Raw genomic sequence first — 15856 nt, 5'->3', positions numbered from 1 at the left:
ATCAAGTGTGCTTACACCTGTTTTGCAGAGATGTAAGACTGCACCACATGGCATTTCCTCAAAACAACAATGTGAAGGAGGAAAGCAAATAAGAAATGAAAACAAAGCTTTATCTTACACTTGACTTTAGAATAGGTCTCAGCAGCCCAGGAGGTGATACACAGCATGAAGTATTAGACTGTTCTGTTGAGTTTGGTTCCTTTTTCATGGGTTCTTCTGTTGACTTGCTATGGACATGGCTTTCTCAAGTCTCCCATCGTCTATATATAGTCCTTCCTATTCTGTACACATTCTCATAATGACCATCAGTGGATGCCTATCATTGACTGTTATATATGTCATAGTGCTAACAACCTTGCTTTTTCACAGATGTCCTGGCCCATATGTGTACTTGTTATTTAAGTCCAGTTTTCCTACAGATTAAAAAAAAAAATGAAGTTACTGTTTCCAACTTGAGCTCCTCTTTCTCACCCACACCTACTTACTCTGCTATAAAAGTCTCAGTGATTTATATCTCAGCTTTCCAGAGGTGAGGTTGGAAATCTTGGAGTCATTTGAGGGTTTTCCCATCACATCTATTTAATACATCAGAAAATTCTGTGTAATTCACAGTCGCTTTATTATCTGCCCTCCTATGTACTGCCCCTCTCTATAGTCACCCCTGGGCTAAGCTGTGTATTAGTTTCAACCTAGTTTCCCTTCTATATATTATGCATTTCTGCTTCCACTCTGACCACACTTCAGTCCACATTTATAATCCAGCCACAGAAACTTTCTAAGTGTAAATCTAATTGAGTTTCTCCTACACTCTAAGTTCTTCATCGACAAATCCTACAGGGTCGAGAATAAAGGAAAACATGTTGCCTTTGTCACCAGACTGTTTCTGTCAACTTCTGACTGTCTTGGACTTGATTTGACAAGCTCTGCAGCCACATCAAAAGACTTGAAATTTCCAGAATCCAGAAAACAGTTTTGTGCTGCAGCCTCTTCCATTTCTGATAATTTTGCCTCAATTGTCCTTTTTCTGTGTCTTTTGTTTCTATTTGACCTTTAAGAATCAGTCCAGGGAAGAAAAAAATGTTTTTCAAGAGTTTTCTTTTACTAATTTTTTTAATTCTATTTATTTATTAGATAAGGACAGAGAAAAATGGGAGATAGAGAGGGAAACAGAAAGACATCTGCAGCACTGCTTTACCCGCGTGCATTTTCCTCTTTGCAGGTGGGGACCTCGGTCCCTGTATATTGTAACATGTTTGCTCAGAATGTGACACTACCAGGCCCCTCAATGTTTTTTGTTTGTTTGCTGCTTTTTATGATTCTCCTGCTTGATTCTCTAAAACCACTTATAAACTGAAGTACAGTTCTTGGTGTATTTATCTTCTCTCCCTAATAGCCTCTAAGTAAGTTTTGTCCACTGGTTGAAAAAGGAACACTCAGACTTACTTAGAACTATAAAGATACCAAGGGAATAATGGAGTACAAGAAATATTTTGGTGTTTGTGTGCATAGACCTACTGGAGAACTAGACCGTCATTTATCATCATTTAGGTTACAATAAACTGACTGCTCTTGTAAATGAATAGACTTTCCTAGACTGCCTGGCCCATGACTCAGCAGCAGGCTCATTTTTGCTTCTCTTTCTTACCTACCTCCTTTATGGCTAACAACTCTATGTCCTGGTAACTACTAGAAGCTACTGTTAGTAGCTTCTAATGTCTAGTGGCTTCTTTTTTAATTTTATCTCTCTAGTTTCATTTCTGTTTTTATTTGCATATATACTGGTGTCTCTTACACTTAAAATCCCTGTACTTGACTTACATGTTCCTCTGGGGTACTGAGCACCACATAAAGAGAGAGTTCTCTCTGGTTCAGTCATTGGAGGAGGCAAGGTAGTGAGGTTTTAAATGTAAACTGTAATCACCTACCAAAAAAAAAAAATGTACTCTGCAACATGAGTCTGCAGGCAAAACAAGAACCCTAAAATGTGTCAGAAGAGGATGTTGCATACCAACTGATGAGAAATATAACTGGCACTTGATGTATACGTGCAGGATATAATATTAGATGAATGAATTAATAAGAAGGACTGAAGGGGAGAGGTAGAATAAAACATTGTTTCTTCATTGTTTGTTTTATTTTTGTTTAGTTTGGTTTTATGTAGAATCAGGGCCTCACCATGTGTGATTTTATTGCTCTAGGTAGCCTCTTCATTTAGGAAACAGTAGAGGAAGGGAGAGACCACAGCACCAAAGTTAACTCTGTTGCCATAACAACTCTAATGTGGAACCAGGGTTTGAACCTGGGCTGCATACACATCTGATTGGTTATGTCTCTGTCCTGAGAAAGCATTATTCATTGGTAGCAAAAGGGGTCAACTATAAGCCACATAATATTTCAAAGTTACCAATATTACATAGTATACATGTTTGAAATGATTTTGATAAGTAGCTAGAACAGTCTGATAGTCTCTGAAGAGAAGTTTGAATAAGAATCTTTCTGTCCTCCCAATGTCATTAATTTAGAAAAAAAAAATCTCGTAATACCTATAGTGCATACAATCCTACTTAGTATTAATCTGAGGATTGTGGTGTGAACAGCAATAATTTAACAATTTTATTGTCATTGTTGCAGTCTTCCAATTCTTGGATGTGTGGCCTGAATCACTTGTCATTCTCCACATATGTCAATCTGCATAAAGAAAAGACAGCAGGCTCACAGGAGAGGGATTGCAGGCAATGGCTGCAGAAGTGAAAAGGTTTTGTGACCCAGCCACTACTAATGGGCTGCCAATTTGGGGACATCTGGGACTCTGAGGTCTTGTAAAACAGATTGGCATATTTGGACAATTGAGTCAATTATGAGAGGCTTTAGGTTAAAAATAACTTGCCTGGCCCTGATATCCAGACATTTCAGATGAAAACAGTGAATATTTTCTGATTGGATAAATCTGGTTAGTAGTCAAAGGTCATTGCCAATAAGATGGAGTATCTGAGGTCTAGCTGAGAACCCTCCAACCCACTGATTACTGTGTGTGTCCTTCATAAGCCCTATCACTCAGATTTCTGGAACCCATGGGCAATGTGGTAGGGACTTTCAGCATTTACTTGTGACCCTGGCCACTTTGAGGTGTATTATGGGTGTAACATTGGAGGACTGTATGATTGGAGGGCTCCAAAGAGATAGGAACCTTGAACTCTACCTGAGTTGTTCAGATGACAATCCACATTCCTTCCTCCCATGAGCAAATAATACACAGGGTATCCTCCAAGTAGGAACTACTTGTTGTGGGGGAAGAGCAGATATAGCTGTTGGAACTGGGCCAGCAGCCCTTATCAGTGCTTAGCTGTGATCTTGAGATAGTTACTTTGGGGGACTCAGGCAGTAGCGCAGCAGGTTAAGTGCAAAGCACAAGAACCGGCCAACAGATCCCGGTTCGAACCCCTGGCTCCCCACCTGCAAGGGAGTCGCTTCACAGGCAGTGAAGCAGGTCTGCTGGTGTCTATATTTCTCTCCCCTTCTCTGTCTTCCCCTCCTCTCTCCATTTCTCTCTGTCCTATCCAACAATAATGACATCAATAATAACTACAACAACAACAACAAGAAAAAACAACAAGGATGACAAAAAAGAAAAGAAAGTTACTTTGAGTAGGAGAGATAGTATAATGCTTATGCAAAAAGCTCTAAAGCCCTAGTTTTAATTCCTCTGCACCAGCATAAGCCAGAGAAAAAAAGGGAAAAAAAAAACAGGGGTCAGACGGTGGTGCACTTTGTTAAGCACACATATTACGAAGCACAAAGACCTGAGTTTGAGCCCCTGCCCCCCACCTACAAGGTGGGAGGACTTTTCTCAAGAAATGCCAGAGATCTGCTGTTGTTTATCTTTCTATCATCTTCTCTACCTTCCCATCTCTCTCAATTTCTCTCTGTCCTCTTATAAAAATTAGAAAGGATAAAAAGAAAAAGAAATATGGCTTCCAGGAGTGATGGATTCATTCTGGTAGCACCAAACCCCAGCAATAACCCTGGTGGCAAAATGTAATAAAATAAAATAAAATAAAAATAAATCAAAAGTCACAAGGTTGAGAAAGCCACCTGAAATCAACCTGGGCATTTTTATCTTGTCCATCAAAGGAGAGATCAGAATTAAGATGGTCTGGAAGGTAGATTTTTCATCTTCAGTTGCTAATATGAAACTTGTTAGTGTGATACTTCATTCTGGGTTAAAATTGAAGATAGCCCATCATACTCTCACACCAATTCTGTATTTTCTATATTCACTTTTATAGGAGTTCATTTTCTAAAAGGGAAAATTTCCGTGGAAAGAATGAAGATAAAGATATAGGGACTTTATTTTCCAGGTTCAGTCACATAGAGGGTGTTTGGGTTTAGAAAAACACTAAATGCAGCTGGGTGGTGACACACCTGGTTGAGTGCAAATGGTACAGTATTTAAGGACCTGGGTTCAAGCTCCCAGCCCGCACCTGCAGGAGGAAAGCTTCATAAGTGCTGAAGCAGTGCCACAGGTATCTCTCAGTCTCTCTTCCTCTCTATATTCCCCCTTCCCTCATGATTTCTGACTGTCTCTATCAAATAAATAAAGATAATTAAAAAAATTAAAAGAAGAAAAGAAAAGCACTAAAGAAAAACAATATAACTAATTGTTATAGGCTAAATCCCCCCCCCAAGTTACATAAGTTCTGATTCCCAGTAATTTCAGGGTCACTTTATTTGGAGATAAGATCTTCAAAAAGATAATTAAATTAAAGCAAGGCTATCAGTATGAGGTCCTAATCCTATATTACTGGTGTCCTACTTTAACATGCATGAAATCATAAGTTCAAACCTTAGTTGTTCTGGTGCCTCTCTTTCTCTCTCTCTGTCTCTGTCTCTGTCTTTCTGTCTCTCTCCCTCTCACACACAAGGTATTTCATTTTGTATTATTGTTTTTTATATTTTATCTATTTCCGTTAGATAAATACAAGGAGAAAAAGAGAAAGAAAGACATAATGGAGCTTTTCTCAGCTCTGCCTTGTGGTGGTGCTGAGGTTTGAACCTGCGACCCCAGAGCCTCAGGGATGAAAGTCTTTTCCATAATCATTATACTCTCTCCCCAGTCTGATATATATCTTTTTTTTTTAAATACCAGAAGACAGAGGAAAGTAGACACTAAAAGTATGGCCACTTGCAAGCAGAGTAGCTTTAGAGAAAATTGAATCTGCCAAACTAGACATTTAGCCTTCAGAACTGTAAAATAAAAATACATCCAATTTAAATCATCAGTCTATGATATTTTATTGTAGCAGTTCTATCAAACTAACATGTTCAGAAGAGATATGTAATGGAATGTTGGTGCTCAGTGAAGTAGGTAAAACAGCTCTGTTGTCTCAAAGGGTGAGATCTGGGATCTCAGGTGCAGTGACACCATTCTTCCTATGGCTTATAATGATAGCTCATCATCTCAAAGAAACTTGAAAGAGGCAGTCAACATGGACAAGTGAGAAAATGAGAGAAAGCATTAGGAAGGAGCTTCTGAACTATGGACTCCTGATAACCTATTATGTGCAGTGCTGTGGTGATAGGGTTTTAGCTCTTTTTTAAAAAAAATTATTATTATCTTTATTTATTTGATAGAGACAGCCAGAAATGGAGAGGGAGGGTAGATAGAGAGGGAGAGAAACAGAGAGACACCTGCAGCCCTGTTTCACCACTCATGAAGCTTTCCATCTGCAAGTGGGGACAGGGGGCTTGAACCGGAGTCCTTGCACATTGTAATGTGTGTTCAATCAGGTGTGCCACCACCCAGCCCAAGGGTTTTGGCTCTTAGACCAATGGATATTTGAGTCACACAAGTATGACGAAGAAGCCGTATTGCATTATTCCTTTTCTCTTCCCTTCCTTCTTCCCTCTTTCCTTCTTTCTTTTTTCTTTTACATGGGGGGGGGGGAGATTAAAGGAGACTATAACACCAAAACTTCCTTTAATGCATTGTGAGTCAGGTTCAAATCTGGGTCATGCACATGTTAAGGCTACATACTATCCAAGTGAGCTGCCAGCCTTTGTATTACATTATTTATTTATTTAACATGTGTCCCATGTTTGGGAAAGTTTGCATTACAACTCCTTAAGTCATACTACCTCCTTTGGTTAAAGTTTCTCCAACTCCAAATATGAAATTTCTAAATGATTGATATTCAAACCACCATAACCTCTTCAGAAAACATAATTGTTCTGCACTTAAACCAAATCTTATATGATTTAATGATTAGACCTTATTCACCACCTTTAATTTATAAGCAAGATTGATTCTTCAGATCAATATTCCCGGGGGCACAGAAAGCTAGGCTTCTGGTGGAGTCAGAGTGGGCCTGTCTGAATGTTAATTGTGGTTTCTGCTGTCTCCCGGAGCAGGGATGTGGCTCTCATTTCAGAGTCAAACTGGCGACATGTCAAAATCTATAACAAAACACCAGGCTCATTTTTCTCCAGACCCCCAAGTAAAAGAATCACATTTGTCTCCTTTATGACTTTTCAAAACCGTTTCATTTTAAAGTGCTATGTGTTGACTGGACTTTGGAAAGCTGTAGAGTACAGTAAAGAGTTAAGGGGAGGTTTTAAGAGGCTTGTGGAAAAGCTACCCACTGAGGACTCTCCCAATTCTTTGTTACCTCCAGCATGTTCAGGTCTTCAATCAGCAAAGCAAATTGGGAGACTGAAGGAAATAATTTCAAGCAGTGATTCTCAAAATGTAATTGCTGAAGTAATAGCAGTAGCACCTGAGAACAATTCAGAACTTGACTTCCTGGGTTCCATTGCAAGCCACTTCTTCTTCTTCTTCTAGCGTTTGCCCTTCTTCCGTAGCCTATCAACAGCGTCAGGTTGAGCCTGATGTAAAGTTTCGAGACCTCCTCTGAATCTGAAAGCCTGAGAATGGGGCAAGGTGATCTGAACTGTTAGGGGAAGATCAGATCAGAAGGATACCGTGGGTGAATGGTGTACTGAACTGGATGTTTACAGTCTGTTCAGGGCAAAAGCAAGTATTATATGATGGACTGAGATGTGCACGTAGGCAAATGAAGCATCCTGGATGACCCTTCGCTGTTGCTCAACCTTGCTCAACCTTGGAATATATTCCCATTTAGGTCTGCCAACGGTCTATAAAAGTACTTGGCCCCAGGTGGTCCGGGAGGTGGCACAGTGGCTTCTTCTTCTAGCGTTTGCCCTTCTTCCGTAGCCAGTCAACAGCGTCAGGTTGAGCCTGATGTAAAGTTTCAAGACCTCCTTTGAATCTGGAGAGGTGGCAGTCGTTGATTATGTGGGTCATAGTCTGTCTGGAGCCACAGGGGCAGTTCGGGTCGTCTCTGGCTCCCCAGCGATGGAACATAGAGGTGCACGGGCCATGGCCTGTTCGATAGCGATTGAGGAGGACGCAATCATAACGTGCTAGGTCAAAGCCGGGTTGACGCTTGCAGGGGTCTGTGATGAGGTGTTTGTTCTTTACCTCAGCTGACTGCCAGCTCTGTTTCCAAGAGTCTGGAACAGAGAAGTTCAGTGTAGGCGTAGGGGACCAGATTGGGTGACGAGACGTCAAGCGTTGGACAGGGTGGGCGAAGATATCCGCGTATATTGGCAGGTCCGGTCGAGCGTAGACGTGGGAAATGAACTTAGATGATGCCGCATCCCGACGAATATCTGGTGGGGCGATGTTGCTAAGAACTGGCAGCCATGGAACCGGGGTGGAACGGATGGTTCCAGAAATTATCCTCATGGAGGAATATAATTTGGAATCGACCAAGTGGACATGGGGGCTACAGAACCATACTGGGGCACAGTATTCTGCAGTGGAATAGCATAATGCCAGAGATGATGATCGTAGTGTGGAAGCGCTCGCGCCCCCATGAGGAGCTGGCCAGTCTTGCAATGATGTGATTCCTCGCGCCCACCTTTGCTGCAGTTTTTATGAGATGTTCATGAAATGACAGAGTGAGATCAAGAGTAACGCCAAGATAGACTGGCTGGGCTTCATGCTGGATTCTTGCAGTGGCTAAATAACTAGACTCTCAAGCATGAGGTCCTGAGTTCAGTCCCTGGCAGCACGTGTACTGGAGTGACGGTGGAACCTCCACTTGTCAGCGCCACGGTGACGGCGAGAAGGGAGAAGGGCATCGGGGTTGATTCACAGAACAGCAGACTCAGTTCATGGAGCAAGCAAGCCTTTATTTTATCCTCTCTCCCAGCTACTTATACTGTTTCAGGGAACTTCGGTTGGCTCTGCGGAACTTGCGGTTGGCTCTGGGGAACTTGCGGTTGGCTCTGCCAGGAGGCGTGGGCCTCCAAGAGGTCAGGCTGTTCTCAGCAAGCCTCTGTACCCTGTGCACTTCCTCCCGGCCTCCCACAGCAGGCAGCTCTACCCAAAGCCCCAGGGCGGGAGTGTGAGGCCAGGGACCCTTTGTTCCGACATCGTCTGGCTCTTTCTCGCTCTACTTCAGTCTTTCTCATTAATAAAATAAATAAAATCTTTAAAAGGGGGTATACATGCAGCTTCCTGGGCCGGTGGGGGTGGGGGTGGGTGGCTGGGATGGGACACAGTCTTTTGGTGGTAGGAATGGTGTTTATGTACACTCCTAGTAAAGTGTAGTCATATAAATCACTAGTTAATTAATATGAGGGGGAAAATTGATTGTATGTCTTGAAGTTTTTAAAACACAGACTGCATCTTTTTAATATATAGGCTGTGTATTTGTTATGCGGACGCTCTCAAAAGCCTAGACCAGGTAGATCAGAAGCAACTGGTGGCACAGATACATACAAGATACTGGATACTATACAGCAAACCCTAACAAAAGGACTTTTAAAAAGTTAATCCAATTACCAAATAATGTGAGATAACAATAACTATCCATTGTCTTTTTGAACCCTAAGACAGCAGGAACCTCACATTTCCACTAGAGAGCCTATATTTCCCCCAGTCCTGGAACCTTAGGATAGGGCCCACTTTCCCGCATGCCTCTTCCAATTCATATCAAATAATATTGCATCTGCCGATCGCAACCTAATCAACGCAACGATTGACACCTCAACATGCTTCAGCTCAGACTGTGTACAGAGACTTCACGTGTGGAATGACAACCCTTCAGCTTCATTACTCAGGTGAGACCTTTCCTATCATAGTATTCTCTAATTCCGTCCCAGGTGGCAGGTGGATCACTTTCTAACAAAGTCCCAAAACCTAGATATACACCAGGTTCTGTGAGAGAGAGCATATGTTCACACATATCCATAAACTACTGCAAAATATATACCTGAAAGCAGAACTACACTAGAGTTTGCAGTAACTCCCCCCCCGCCCCGCGCCAAAACTTCCTCTCCACTATTCCAACCTTTGGGTCCATGATTGCTCAACAATTTGTTTGGCTTTGTATGTTAACTCTCTTTTCAGTCACCAGGTTCCAGATGCCTTCAGGTTGCCAGCCAGGCTTCCCTGGATTGAAGACCCCACCAGTGTGTCCTGGAGCTCCATTTCCCCAAAGACCCACCCTACTAGGGAAAGAGAGAGGCTGACTGGGAGTATGAACCGACCAGTCAATGTCCATGTTCAGCGGGGAAGCAATTACAGAAGCCAGACCCTCCACCTTCTGTAACCCACAAAGACCCTGGGTCCATGCTCTCAGAGGGATAGAGAATGGGAAAGCTATCAGGGGAGGGGATGGGATATGGAGATTGGGTGGTGGGAATTGTGTGGAATTGTACCCCTCCTATCCTATGGCTTTGTTAATTTATCCCTTCTTAAATAAAAAATAAATTTAAGGGGGAGTTGGGTGGTAGCACAGGGGTTAAGCGCAGGTGGCGTGAAGCACAAGTGACCGGCTTAAGGATTCTGGTTCAAGCCCCCAGCTCCCCACCTGCAGGGGAATCGCTTCACAGGTGGTGAAGCAGGTCTGCAGGTGTCTATCTTTCTCTCCCCCTCTGTCTTCCCCTCCTCTCTCCATTTCTCTCTGTTCTGACCAACAACAAAGACATCAATAACAACAACAATAAAACAAGGGCAACAAAAAGGGAAAATTAATAAATAAATATTAAAAATAATAATGATGAAAGATAAATAAATTTAAAAAAATTACTTGGCCCTGGAAAAGTACTTGGCCTGGAAAGCCAGGGTCACTGGTTGCACTACATGTCTGTGCATCTTTCCCTGCTTTTGTCTCTTACAAATAAAGTCCACCTCCTCTGGCTCACAGAGTTCCACTGATTCTTCATAGCAACTACTGTGACAGACAGTTCTATGAAGCCTGGGCACCTGCTTTTCCCTGGTGCTCTACCAGTAGCCCATCAGGGCTGCCCTAATAAAGTTGAAACCTACTTCATCAACAACAAAACTTTAAAGACCCCTGAAGTATTCTGATATAGTTTGACTGGGCATTGGCACACCTGGTTGAGTGCACATAATACAATGCACAAGGACTCGAGTTCAAGACCCTGGACCCCACCTGCAGGGAGAAAGTTTCATGAGCAGTGAAGCAGAACCACAAGTGTCTCCCTCTCTATTTCCCCCTCCCCCATGATTTCTCTGTCTCTATCCAGTAAATAAACAATAATAAAAAGAAAACAACTGCTCTGGATAACCCAGCTGCAAGTGTTTTCTTAATTTCTGAGAAGGGAGCAAGAGATTGTTGAGTGGGGAGAACACTACCTTGATGTGTGTGTCATGTTAGTGGCTGGCACCACATGTCAGCACCATGGACAGCCAAGGGAATACCACCAACGGAACAGTGCCTTGGTGTCTGCTTTTTCATGTCTACTCTCCTCTCTTTTTTTTAAGTTTTTTTTCTTTTCCTCTTTTTTATTGTTGTAGTTATTACTGTTCTTGATCATGTTGTCATTGTTGCATAGGACAGAGAGAAATGGAGAGAGGAGGGGAAGACAGAGAGGGAGAGAGAAAGACAGACACCTGCAGACCTGCTTCACCGCTTGTGAAGTGACTCCCCTGCAGGTGGGGAGTCAGGGGCTCAAACCAGGATTCTGGTCCTTGCTCTTGGCACCACGTGCGCTTAATCCACTGTGCTACCATTCAACTCCCACTCTCCCTCTTTCTAAGCACACAGAATAAGCAAGAACAATTTGGGCTGGGAAGGCTGCTCCATGGAATCACACATGTGTAAGGTCCTAAGTTCATTTCTTAAAACCACATTTACTTTTCCTAAGGAAAATAATTTTCACACTTCTTCCTCTCCCCTTTATCACAGGCCTAACCTTTTCACAGGATTTCCCAGAAATGGCAATTCTTTCTCACAGAAATAAACAATATTTTTAATTTTTTTTTCTTCCTCCAGGGTTATCACTGGGGCTTGGTGCCTGCACTGTTCTTGGAGGTCGTTTTTCCCATTTTTGTTGCCCTTGTTGATGCTCTTGTTGTTGTTGTCATTGCTGTTGTTATTGTTGTATAGGACAGAGAGAAATCGAGAGAGGACAGGAAGGTATAGAGGGGGAGAGAAGTATTAGACACCTGCTGACCTGTTTCTGCTGTGAAGGAACCCCCCTGTAGGTGTGAAGTCAGGGGCTCAAACCAGCATCCTTGCAGCAGTCCTTTGCTTCATGCCATGTGTGCTTAACCTGCTTCACTACTGCCTGGTCCCTTAAACAATGTTTTTATCACTCTAACTCACCACTCTCCTTCCCTTGTATTGTTCAAAAGTATTCAAAGTGTATCACATAAATTCTGCAATTCTCTATTTTCATGTGCGATTTTTGTTTCTATTATTTTAGTTGAACTTCACAATTCTTCCAAGTAGAATTGAGCACATAACACAATTTCCTTTAGTTATTTCAAAGTGCTTATATGTGCCAGACACTTGGTGAACTGTTTTATCAGAGCCCCAAACAATCACTTTTGTAGATGAGGAGATATAAAGTTTTAAGGAAATTAAATAGCTTTGCCAAAGTCAATCAGAAACAGAGTTGTAGTCCACTAAGAGACCCTTAACCAATACTGATATTTGGGATGATGAGATCATACCTGGTGGAGTTAGCAGGAGGTGCTCAGCTGGGATGATCTGTCTGTGTGTCACACAATTCCACAATGTGATTGAAAATAAAAACAGGATGTCTCTGACATTCAAATGCTACACTTTCCACCTGCTCTTTTTCTCTAGGAAAGATACTGGAATTGTGACAAGAGATTCATAGTCTTCCACCTGAATAAAATATATGTATTTGAAAGAAGAGCACACATTCAGATAACTTAGGTTGAAATGGAATCTTTTGCAGGAAAAAAAAATCGAATCCTTAAAGATCTTGAATTTGTGACAAGTCTTCACTGGTAATATTTATTATGTAAACAAATTCATGTCAACTGGCTTGTGTCCCTTCATCAATTAAGTGAGTGACTCAAAAATACTTTTACTTCAGTTTTTTTGTTACATGTGCAGGAATAAAAACCACTGGCTGGATGTGAGCAAAATACTGACCCTCAGAGCAGTGGATGGGTGTTTGTGGGATTGAGGCAAGGGGACAAAAGTTCCTGTAGGCAGGCATGTAAAGAAAGATTCAGCAGGCTCTGCAGACTTCAGGAAATCTTAAAAAGATGACAACTCCCTTTACTCCAGAAGAAAATGCTTTCATCTAGGAAGGCAGAGGCCTTTCCACTCACTTGATAACCACATCTTCCCCCTCTGCACTGGCATGGCCCTGAAAGAACTCCTGTGAATTCTGGATGGCAGGCAGGAACTTTGAAGAATGATAGGGAACAAGACCAAGTGTTAGAGGATATTCTGCATAGTGGAGTGTCTTCTAGGCTTATTTCTGCACAGAAGAGTATTATAACTAAGATAAAGTATTTTAAAACCTCCTTGGACATTAATTTCCTTACCTGATAAATGAGAAAACTAGACCATTTACTGTCTAGAATCTGTTATAAGTGGAAGATCCAACTGTTTGACACTGAAAAAAAAATCGAGACTTTGATCTGAATATTAGGATTCATTATGACAAAATGGACTTTTGTCTCATCTAAGGTTACCATCCTTATCATTTAGTACAACTCTTTTATTTCTGTGATTATTATGTTTCCTTAATGGAGACAAATGGCGGGATTTTTTTTTTTAGACTTTGAGTTATGTTAGTTTTAAATTTACTTTTATTCAGAAATGTGAATCTATAAATTTGACTATATTCATGTCTTTTTTTACTGCTGTCAACTATTTCTAATTTTGCTCCTTTGATTTTACTCCTCTCTACACACAAATATCAGTATCTCCATTTTCCAGTAATTCACAAGATAGTCTAATGTGTATTTTTATATTCCCCTCTACTCATGCACAGAGGGTGCACAGACATATACAAATTGGGATATTTTATTTATTGGATAGAGACAGAGAGACATTTAAAGAGGAGGAAACAGAGAGACACTGAGAGAAGGAGAAAAAAGGGAGGAAAAAAGACAGCTACATCATTGCTTCACTGCTCATGAAACCTCTCCCTGAAGGTGGGGACCAAAGGCTTGAATCCAGATCCTTGCACATAGTAACTTATGAGCTCAAATAGTTGTGACACCACCTTACCCCCATTTTTTAATAGTCTATTTGAGAATAAAAAAAAATGAGGAGTGCTTTCCTACATCTTTTCTTATTGAACAATGTTTCATCAAAATCTCATGCAGTAGTTTTAATTCATTCTTCAAAATACTTGAATCATAGTACATAGTGTGACTGACTAGTACAGATCCCTCAAACAGGGCAAGAGAAATGGCCTAATGGTTATGCAAACAGATCTTTCAAACTTTTCTTACTAATAGGCAAATAATTATTTCCAGTTTCTGTCCATTTCTAACAAATTTTCAGAAAGTTTATAGGAAGAACTCAGGAAGTTCTAGGTTAATAATTAGTTTGACAGCTGGGATAGGAACTCAGTAGACAGAGAGCAGTCTTACATGACTGAGAATCAGGGTTCAATCTACATCACCATATGGCAGAGTAGTGCTCTATTTTCTGTCTCTCATCAACTTTATTTATTTATTTATTTATGTATTTATGTTAAAACATTCTTTTTAAAAGTTTTTATTATCTTTACTTATTAGGTAGAGACAGCCAGAAATTGAGAAGGAAGGGGATGATAGAGAGGGAGAGAGACAGAGAGACACCTGTAACACTGCTTCACCACTCACAAAGCTTTCCCCCTGCAGGTTGGGACTGGGATCAAACCGGGTCCTTGCACCATGTAACATGTGCACTCAACTAGGTGCATCACCACCCAGTCCCTCAAGTTTATTTTGGAAGATATGTCATTAAAGTTTTTTTCCATATTAAGTAAAGTTTTACATGAGCAAGAGATACCAGAACAGTAGTATATGTGGTGTCTGAGATTAAAGGAAGAGCCTTAGGCATGCAAGTGAGGGATTTCATCAGCTAAGATATTTTCCAACCAACATGTTTTATTTTAAACATTTATTTACTCTATTACGTGTTAAGGACTATTTGAAGTTGTTTAACAAAAAGACCTTCTTTGGTTTCCACAATCCATCTCTGAGAATCTTTTTTCTTTCTTTCTCTTTCCCACAGCACTGCTCAGCTCTGGCCTTTGTTGGTGCTTTAGATTGAACCTAGGCACTCAGAGCCTCAAGAATGAGTCATTTATGTAACCATTATGGTGCCGCCCCAGTGTCAGAATATCCTTTCTAAATTGTGCTATGAATAGTGGCTATCATAACACTTTTTTGTTTTTATCAGATTGCTGTAAAATCATAGTTTGGGTAAATTAAAAATGCATTAATTTTCAGTGTGAATTTTTATTCTGTTTTGGCCCATATAAGTTTTGATCATAAATTATTTATGTCGTTTACTTATGTATTTTTCTTCTCATAAATTCTCTTTCCTGGTAATTTGTTTGATTTCTGGATATTTTAAGTATTTATTTATTTTTATTTTATTTATTTGTTTATTATATTTCTTTATTGGGGAATTAATGTTTTACATTCAACAGTAAATACAAAATTTTGTACATGCATAACATTTCTCAGTTTTCCATATAACAATACAACCCCCAATAGGTCCTCTGTCATCCTTTTTGGACCTGTATTCTCCCCCACATCCACCCCAAAGACTTTTACTTTGGTGTGAGACACCAACTCCAGTTCGAGTTCAACTTGTGTTTGCTCTTCTGATCTTGTTTTTAAACTTCTGCCTGAGCATGAGATCATCCCATATTCATCCTTCTGTTTCTGACTTATTTCACTTAACATGAATTTTCAAGGTCCATCCAAGATCGGCTGAAAACAATGAAATCACCATTTTTAATAGCTGAGTAGTATTCCATTGTGTAGATATATCACAACTGGCTCAGACACTCATCTTGGATGGCCAAGATTGTCTGAAAACAGTGAAGTCACCATTTTTTATAGCTGAGTAGTATTCCATTGTGTAGATATACCACAACTTACTCAGCCAGTCATCTGTTGTTGGATACCTGGGTTGCTTCCAGGTTTTGGCTATTACAAATTGTGCTGCTAAGAACATATATGTACACAGATTTTTTTTTGGATGGGTGTGTTGGGTTCCTTAGGATATAGCCCCAGGAGAGGTAACTGCAGGATCATAGGGGAGGTCCATTTCTAGCCTTCTGTGTGTTCTCCAAACTGTTCTTCACAGAAGTTGGGCCAATTTACATTCCCACCAGCAATGTAGGAGGGTTCCTTTGACTTCACAACCTCTCCAGCATTTGCTTCTGTTACTTTTCCTGATGTATGACATTCTCACAGGAGTGAAGTGGTATCTCATTATTGTCTTTATTTGCATTTCTCTGACAGTCAAAGACTTTGAGCATTTATTCATGTGTTTCTTGGCCTTTTGGATCTCTTCTGTGGTGAATA

Source organism: Erinaceus europaeus, chromosome 15 (assembly GCF_950295315.1).
Source record: "Erinaceus europaeus chromosome 15, mEriEur2.1, whole genome shotgun sequence".
Lineage (NCBI taxonomy): Eukaryota > Metazoa > Chordata > Mammalia > Eulipotyphla > Erinaceidae > Erinaceus > Erinaceus europaeus.
The sequence above is the reverse complement of the archived record's forward strand: the minus strand, read 5'-3'. Positions refer to the sequence as shown.